Source organism: Charadrius vociferus, unplaced genomic scaffold (assembly GCF_000708025.1).
Source record: "Charadrius vociferus isolate BGI_N301 unplaced genomic scaffold, ASM70802v2 scaffold300, whole genome shotgun sequence".
NCBI lineage: Eukaryota > Metazoa > Chordata > Aves > Charadriiformes > Charadriidae > Charadrius > Charadrius vociferus.
Genome location: NW_009646513.1, coordinates 410,283 through 419,727, shown reverse-complemented (window position 1 = coordinate 419,727; position 9,445 = coordinate 410,283). Strand labels below are relative to the sequence as shown.

The window sequence follows — 9,445 nt, the reverse complement described above, 5'->3', positions numbered from 1 at the left end:
TGCACCGGGGCTGCGTGGCTCTTGCAGCCGGCGCTGAGGGGGGCTGGGGGCTCGCTTCTCTTCATGTTTGGCTGCCCTTATAGCTGTGCCACCCTTTTTGTCACGCGTGGGGAGGTGGGGCCGGGCTGTGGGGCGGCGAAAATAGCCGCCAAGTGCAGGCGGGTGCCCTCAGTGAGCAAGGCGTGACAGCTGGGGACGTGGAAGGTTACACATAAAACTCCTGAACGGTTACAATCCTCCTAGAAACGTGGCCTGAAGTTGTGCAGCTTACAGCCGTCATCACGAGTGTCTATATGTATTTTAACGGCATTTAGTGCTGCTGTGGTGAATGTGTCAGGCTGCCAGTATCAGCCGCTTTGTTTCGGAGGCCTAAATTGCTGTGCCGTTTTGAGATAACTTTTCTTCTCCAATACATGCTATTCATGGACTACAGGGGGTTTTACCTTGTGCGTAGAACATCACTTACGCGGCGTTTGGTTTGGTGGGATTTTAGTGCAAACATAGTTGAAAAATAAAAGACTGAAAAGCTTTGAAGCTCTTAGAAAGTGATTCCTTACCCAGATTTAACCAGCTGTGGGCTGCTCTTGTGCTCTGTTCCTATGAATAATCGTAGGGGCATTTGTGATTCATGATAAAAACAGGCATAAACATGCAAAAATGTTTGCACGAGCCAACTCCGGCTTGTGGAAAATACCTAAAATATTTTTAGATCTGAACTGGGTAACGTGGGTAATATAAAACAATGGTAGGAATTATTCAGTGCTGCACTGTAATGTTAAAATCGTACGTAGCTGCATAAGGTCAGATCCTTTGAGAGAACGTTATGCTTTCATGTTGCATCTCAGTGTCAGTTCCAGTCTTTGGAGATAGTGATGGATGTCACTCCAGAAGATGTCCAATATTAAAGTAGGGTTTGAACATGAATTCTAATACTATATGGGAATATGAAATTCAGAGCAAAACCTAGTATCTTGTGCATCCGATTTTTATGCTGTCCTATGTAGTGTGAAGGCAATTTTATTACAAATTTATCCTTTTTCTGAAAATTCTTATTTTTGATTCTCAAAATATTTTATAGACAATCAGAAAGTACATGCTGATTGTCTGTTGACCATAAAGTGAGAATAAATAGGATGCGGACTCTAAATTTCATTCAGGTTGCAGCAAGCTCTGTGTGAGTGACTCCTGTGTTAAAAAAAAAAAAAAAAGTCAAAAAAAAAAAGTAGGAATGAATGAATGTGTGTCTGTTTACATGGGAAGCTATTTCTTGTCTGCATAGGAAGTTATCATAGAGTCAGTAGTATGTGAATGGACAGCCCAATATCGAGTTTCACAGACACAGAGGAAGAATCCTTACAGACAACAGGGATTAGCACAGGCAGACACACTAATTCCTTACGGTGAGGTAACCTAGAAATCTGTGTGCCTGAGCAAACTTGGCAGAACAGCCATTGGATTGCTTGCAGACAGTTTATGAAAGAGGCAGAACGCATCATATTTGTGGTTTCTATGTAAGACACTTGTATCCACACACTCCAGAACATTCATACAGAAGAGGTGGGATGTACTCCATGCAAAGTTTCTTGTTCAGACCTGGCCTTGTCATTGTAAAGAAAGAACTAAAATTTTATACTTGTTTTATGTCAGCATTTCTGTTTTGTAAAGTGAGAATACTGAGCAAAAAGAATTATTTTTTGTTTTAATAGATTGGACTATATAGGATTTGCATGTAGGTCTTTTCAAAGTTCAAATAAGACTGTGATTTCTTCCCCCATAAAAATATTGAAATAAGCCTTTATGGTTTTCCCTAATTCCAGGTATAAACCTTCACGTTAGTTACTGTAGTAATTTCAGGAGTTGGTTAATAGAGTCACAGATTTATAGTATGACCTCAAATAATCTGAATACTGTAATTCTAAACCAGCTTTATTGTTTAGATCCAGTCTTCTGCATTGGGCTGTTTAATTCCCACAGCTAGTGATTGGCACGTACCCGAACAGCAATGAAATCATATGCATATTGTTAATCAATGATACACATTCATGTCACTTTTCTCATACAACAATGGGGAAGTCATCATTGTTGCTTCATGGAGGCTGATGTTAGCTTTAGGCAGTTTGCACAGGCTTCAAAGATTCTAAACCAAAATTTAAATACTTCGCATATTTACAGACAACACCATCTTACTTGGATGTTTCCTGCATTGTGGGGAATCCTTGCACTAATCTGACTGGATCTGGAAGGGTGTTAATACACATCTGTGACTTCTGAACAGCTTTTTTTTTCTTTGTATTCCTTTATTTGCCACTTGAACAAATAGCTTTTTAAACTCAAGCATTGGTTTGGTAATGCCAATTAGATTTTTCAGAAGCTGAAGTTGCCTTTGACGAGCAGGGAAGCTGAAAAAGAATCTGTATCTTCAAAGAAGGAAGGGAGTTTAGAAGTTATATTTGAAACATAATACTGCATTTTAACTGAAATTGGGAAATGTGAATCTCCATCCTTAACTTTTTACCAAATTAAAACCTTGGCTCAGCAAATCTCTTAAACCTATCCTTAATTTGACCATTTGTCAAATGGTCTATTAAGTGAGTTTTAGTCACTTAATGTGACTAATCCCATCTCCATTCAGCAAATAATTTAAATGTGTAATAGGACTTAAGTACCTGATTGGTCCCATTTTGTTGAAGATTTCTTGCATGCTTCAAGTGAAATACTTTCTAAAGTAAACAGGATTCAAGTCATTAACTTTACTATCTATTTTGCTCCAGATTATACCTCGCAACTTTTTCTGAAGCATTGTGGATCAAGTTTTCTCTGCTCTCCATTCTGGGCAAGATAGGCTGTGCATTAGAGTTTTGTTAATGTATTTTTAGTTAGAAATATGACAGGGTAGAAGTTAATAACACTAATGGGGAGAGCTTCCTTGTAGGCACAGATTATACTAACAAAAGAGATTTTTTTTTCAATATGTATCGAGGAATCTAGGTATATTGTGTCTATATGTTTACATACATATATTTTATCTGTTGGTGGGTTTGACACTAGATGTTGAAACACCTTTAAAATGCACGTTCATGGGATGACATAATTTTGAGTTTCTTGTAGCAGTAAAAGCCCACTTATACATTTGTCGTGTAGGACATGCTTGTGAGCTAGTGTTCTATCACCCTTGTGTAACAGCACCATTCCCACAGGGGGATTACTCTGTGCTGTCTTGCACAGGCACAACTGTCCGGTGAACTCAGGTTAGTGACCTTTTAAGCCAGAAGTTTCTAAACTGTGATATGAGTATTGATAGTTGTACACATATCACTCAAAAGTAGCATACAGTCACTTCTGGAACACCATCTTCTAGAAAATAGGGAACTGCTGGTGCTACTGCTAACTCTAGAGGTGGTGCCCAAGCAAATGTTGATGGGACTCACTCACTTTCATTTGTTCTGCCTGTAATTTGTATCACAAAATGCGCTGCTGACACAGCCGTTTGTTTCTGCTTTTGGAGTATGAATAGAGCAGTAACATGCATTGAAAACCTCCCTCACTGGTCATGTGAAGCCTGTAGCTGGGAAAATTTTAGTAAGTATTTTTCAGAAATTACTTCATCAAATATGACTCAATTAGCATATTTTAAGGCTACTGTACACTACTATTTCATTAGATTCCTTAAATTTATCGGAGGACAGTTTGACTCTTGAAACGAAATATAATTTTGGTTGCATGGTTTTAATTTATGCAGAATACTATTAGATTATGAGTTGTAAAGGACTGAGAGACGTAACTCTTAGGCATTAGGAGTAGGTGTAAAGAAGAGCTTTTGTGTAATCCAGCATAGTAAGTGTATAAATAGTGCCCATCTAATTAATGGCTTAGAAGATTATGTATGGTGCATGTCAGGGAGTGATACCTTGTATCGCTTTCATCATATTTTGCCTCTGACACAAATGATCCCATGCAAAATTCAGATGGAATATTTGGGACTTTATTTCAAAATAGGGCTATTGTAGCTTCTTCGGGCTTTATTCATCAAGTTTTGCTTCAGAAAATTTAGAAAATAATGACTATTTTTTTTCTCTGTTGGATTCTGCCATTTCTTAACAAATCTTAAATGTGGTTCTGTTAAAGCCAGCTTCACATCTAAGACTTTATACTCTCAGAACTGCTAGGAGTTTTGTTGTCACTGAAACCAAAAATGGGTCCAAGAGGCTTCTGTTTCACTTGCACGGACAGGAAAAAAATACAGATATGATTATGAAGTGCTCAGTTTTGCCCCACTGTAACTTTCAAATAAAATGGAATACTATTTGCATTCAGTAAACAGCTAAATCTGAAGCCATGCCTGAAGGTCTCTTGTGATTGCGTAGGTGCTGCAAAAAAGCAGTGGAGGCTTCCCATGTTTTTACCTGTTCTCCTAAAGAAGGAATCTGTGGGTGAGTCACTGGTCTCTGCTGGCCTGTTCCTCTTTCCAGCTCTGCATCTGTTAACCAACTTCAGCCATTTGTAAGAAGTGGGGAGTCTTAGGGGTACAGATGTCAGTGGCTGGGTAGGAGAAAACCCAACAAATTAACATGCAGTTTTTAGAAAGTCATTCTGTTCCGTGTTTATTCCCAGATACACAACCAGGGGATAAGAACCAGTCAGCCAAGGATAAGCAACCAGAGAAGCTTAAACTAGATGACCAATTAGAACACTCATAGCACCTCCTTAGCCACAGCTGGGGATGTTAGAGTGAGGGAGGAAAACACTGCAGGTAAGGAAAAGGGAGCAAGTTGGGGTAATTGAAAGGAGTTTAGGGGGTATGGGAAGATGTAAGCTACATCGGACGGAAAGCAAGCTTTATTAGTAGTACTACTAATAAAGCATCCTATTATTCTTTTTTTTTAAGGTATATCGTCATGCTAATATGAAAGAAAAATAGTTAAAAATAGAAAAATTGGTTTCTTATTTAAATAAATTGAGTTTAAATCCAGTGTGGATTTTTGTAACCAGGTTAATCTCTTAATGTACTTTAAGATAGTAGTGCTTACTCTGCATATTTCTGTGTTGTATTCATGTGCACAACAATTTCTGTAGCATAAAGAGTTAATGGATACTTTGATTTAAAATTTCTCATAGTACCAAAAGGAGAGGAACCAATATTTCAGGACCTAATTTCATTCCTTTAAATAGGACCGTTTCAGATGTGTTAGATTAGATGCTTGAAGAAGTTTCCATCACTGCCCCTAAGTCATTTAGGATTTCACAGAGATAATTTAAACCATCTCTGTCCCTTCCTCAGCACGTGTACAGCATTAGTGCTGTAGTGTACTGTTAGTGTGTACAGAGTTAGAAGAGTGAATCCATAGCAGGAAGCCCAGTGAAAAGATCACTAAACTAGTCGGTAGAACAGGGTTGTAGTGATAGAGCATCCTTGACTTGTATTAAATGCACAGCACACTCTTCTGCATGTAGTTGCCTGAGTTACCCCCTTGGACAAAAGTGTCTCACTAACTAGTTTTGGTTTAGAGCATTGAGGTACTGGGGAAGAAGAGAAGAAAAGGAGCTGGTGCTGCAAGATGGAAAAGGCAACACCAAAACTTTAAAAATCAGTGTAGTGGCTAGAGTGTTTCCAAAGCGTTTGTCAGCTTCAGTTGAGTATCCTTATCAGCCTGAGGGAGATCAAATCCCCATATCTCATGCAGATGCTACAAATCTAGTCCATTAGGGGCAGGGATGCTTCCTACATTTCCAGCTTAGAGGAGGCCACTGTGCAGCCAGGAATGCAAGGGTCCTGGAGACACCAAAAAAACAGTGCATAAAAGGGTTGGTGCCTTGGCGGAGTGATGAGCATATTCCTCTGGGATAACTGGGGAGACCTGAGGTCTAAATCCACCTGGGGCTGAGGGTTGTCTGAAGCCAAGCTAAGGTCTAGGAGCTGCTCTTTGGAAAATAAAGTGTTCATACATCTCTACACAGTTAAGTGGAGGTTTTGTGGCTCATGCTGGATTGTGGTGCCTATATCCACTATCCCACCTAGGCTCTCTGTATTTTTTATGGATTATCTTTTAAGTAACAAGTCTTGGTGGGTAAGGGTAGCCTGATTGGGTTTTTTCAGTATTTTTTGTTTGCTATGTCTGAAGTACAGGTTTGTATGTAAATAAATACTTGTGTTTAAAATCCTTCATATGAGAACATTGTAATGAAAGACTGGGCTTCTTTTCAGTTCATACTCGCATTCCAAATCTGAAATGGCTTTGTAGAAAAATAATTTCTATAAATTCTGCATACTCACTAACAACTAGGAAACAAAGTAACAAGTAGAAATCACCAATTTCCATCACTTTTAAGACTGTAAAATTAGAAATAAAGATAGGATGCATTTTAAATGAAAATGAAAAGGTAATTTAAATAAATATCTTAAAAATCTCTTTAGAATAACGTAATTATTGCTTACCTTAGATACCAGCTCGAAAGAATTACAGGGAAAGGGTTTTTTTAATTTTTTCTCTTGTTTGTTGTGTAGTGCCGCACACTTGCAGAGGAAGCTTACAACAAATAAATAGAAGCATTAAGAAGAAACTAAAAGATCTAATTAATTTTTAGAAATATTTAGTTTGTTTCCTCTCTGTACTTTAGAAGAGCGCACAGTGTGAGAATCGTGATTTTATATTCAGTGTGGAAAGTCCACTTACATCTATAAGGAAATGTATGTTTAGATCACATAGTTGCAGGTATAGTATATCAAAGATACGAGTTCATTATGCATCTCAGTTTCTGAGGTTTAATATCAGAAAATAATTTCTTAAACGAAATGAAATTATCTTAAAAAGTTTCCAGTCCAGTTCTGGAAATATATTTACATAGACCTTGAATTTGTAACTGGAAGGTTTTTATTGCAAGAAGTAGAAAGTATGCATTTTAATCAGGAAAGATAATTATTGCAAAAGCTGCTATAGTACTGCAAATACTGGGATCAGTTCTCCTAAGTTCAGTTCAGACAAGTGCTCCTATTCCCAAATAATTTATTATTTAAGAACCACCAAAATCAGTAGAAAATTTATGACTGAAGGAATTCTCCCTCACATGTGTGGTTTTGAAAAAAAGGGGTGAAGTAGCCAAAATACATCCTACTTTCACTCTGTTCACAGTCCTAAACTGGTACAGCTTCCGTCACTTCTGTAGCTATCCAGGTGCTCTAATTGCTATGCTTTGTAGTTACCATCCTTTTGTTGGGTTTATATTTGGTTACTATGTAATTTGCTGAAAATTCTACCACCTTCTTCAAAATTCTCTTCTCATATCTAAGCCTTCAATTTAAGTTTAGTTTCTGCTATTGTGCAAATAACTTTGAAAACACAGACTGAATCTAAACAAATACCAGTTAAAGTCAGTAAACAACCTGAAATTATAGTTGGGAGACATTTGAACATTAACACTTTCTACCTCACTTCAGTTGTTTTTTAGAAACAGTAAAATACACCAGATATCTTCAATGTACCAAATCCCCCAGTTTCTCCTCTGACATTAGCAATGTACATCTTCATTGTAAATATTTGACAGTATAAAAAGTGGTTTTGAGTTTCAAACTGAAGATCCAGGGAGGGTGTTGTAAGTTGAATTCAATATAGAAATGATACATTTGATGGAACATCTACGTGAAACAGCCTGGGATCCTAAGAAAGCTAAGGTTTACTTATTCTTTGCCTCTTCTGTTTTCAATAGTGCTGAGCGTTATTTCAGCCACATTACTGTCTTTCACCCTTTTTCTGTGGTAAATTTTCTACATATTTTGTGAAAACAGGTGGTTTACAGGGAGAGAGCCTCAAATGCACTCATTGATGAACAAGTTACAAAAATATCTCAGTCACGTTATTTGGCACGAGAGTCAGAGAGTGTAGGAGCAAGCACCATGAGATACCATGGGAGGACCATAGGAAGCCTTCATCACAAGTTCTGCTGTTTATGGAAGTATTTTTAAGTTAAAGACCATTCTGTTCTTTAATTGAAGCTATAAGAAAATGTACAGTTTGCCAGGATAGAGCCCCCAGAATCCAACTAGATATTAAAAAGAAAGCTGTTCAGCATAAACTTTTGCTGAAACTGTTCTAAACAGCAAGAAAATGTCATTTGTTAATGGCATGAAAGTTTTCAACAGGTCCAAGTACTACTGGGGCTGCAACCCTGACTTTTCAAGGGTATCCTAAAATCTAAGCAGTCAGGAACACTTTTATTCAAGGCCCTACACTTCCCGGAAAATGGGTCAATATTGTAATGGCCTAGGCATATCCTAGGGGAGTTCAGAGATGCCTGTGAAGGCACTGAGTGGTGGTGTTATCCTGCAATTAGCAGACGCTGGGTTGCAAATCCAACTGGTCGGATCGGGGACTTGAAACAGTGCCTTTGGGACTTCTGTAAATTGGGGATTTCTGCATGGATTGAGAGCAATTTCTGTGCTATCCATGTGTCTGTAATCAAAATAGAGGAGACTGTAATATTTTAATTTCTCTCTGCTGACCCTTTCTGATAGTTCTTCTTGCCTATGAAATGATGAATGGGGGAGGGGGGTAGAACTGATCTGATACACATTGATCGTAAAAGACAAGAACAGTAGACAGACGTTTTTTCGATGGAGTTTATCGGTGTGCCATCTGCTGGTGATACAAAGCAATTGAACATTTCAAGTTCGTCTGTAGCGCTGAACAGATGCATCTCCAGCTGAAGGCAGTAAAAGCAACAGGTTTCTGAGCATCTCTGATCATCTTTAACTCAGGGCAAACTCATTTAGCTTACATGAGGGGAATCGACTGTAGTTATAACAATGTCTCTGATTTTTTTAAGATGCCCATGCTTACCTTTCTATGATTCTGTCTGATAAAAGTGAGTTAGAGGTGGTGGTGTAAGCACATATCTAACAGTGTCACATGTCTCCTTCTGGAATTATAACCTAACTCTGAAATACAGAAAATACTGGAATATTTAGGTTATTTTGAGCAACTGCATGAAATCCTGATTTTGAGGTGTCTGCTATAATCTAGATTTCTGGCATATACGTGGGGTTTTTTATCATTAGGACAAACTTATCAATTGAAATGTTATAATCTAACATTCAAGTCCTCCCAAATACTTCCATTTGTTAAACATTTGAACATTGTAACTTCAGGAAGACACGGGTTTCAGCGTGGGTATCCAGCTACACTGTCAATACCACTTGTATGTAATAGTGTATGGTAGAGAAAAATAATACTTAAACAAGAAAGCAAGCCATTATTGACAAAGATCTGCAGTCATTATGGAGACAGTCATTCTAATAAATTCTTGCTGTATGTTTAGGTTTTTACTATTTTTTAAAATAATTTAGCATTGTTTGTCCCTGTGTATGTTTAAATCACAAATAGAGATTAGGAAGAACTGCACCATGAGGGGAATTTAAAATGAGTATTTGAAATTGATACAGATGAGCAGGAAT

General features: G+C 37.8%; 1 protein-coding gene across 1 annotated transcript in view; it reads left to right on the top strand.

Moving 5' to 3' along the window:
• The window catches only part of SPATA7 (spermatogenesis associated 7), a 56,013-nt gene that overhangs the window by 14,501 nt on the left and 32,067 nt on the right, over positions 1-9,445 (top strand). The gene's annotated exons all lie outside the window — the stretch shown is intronic.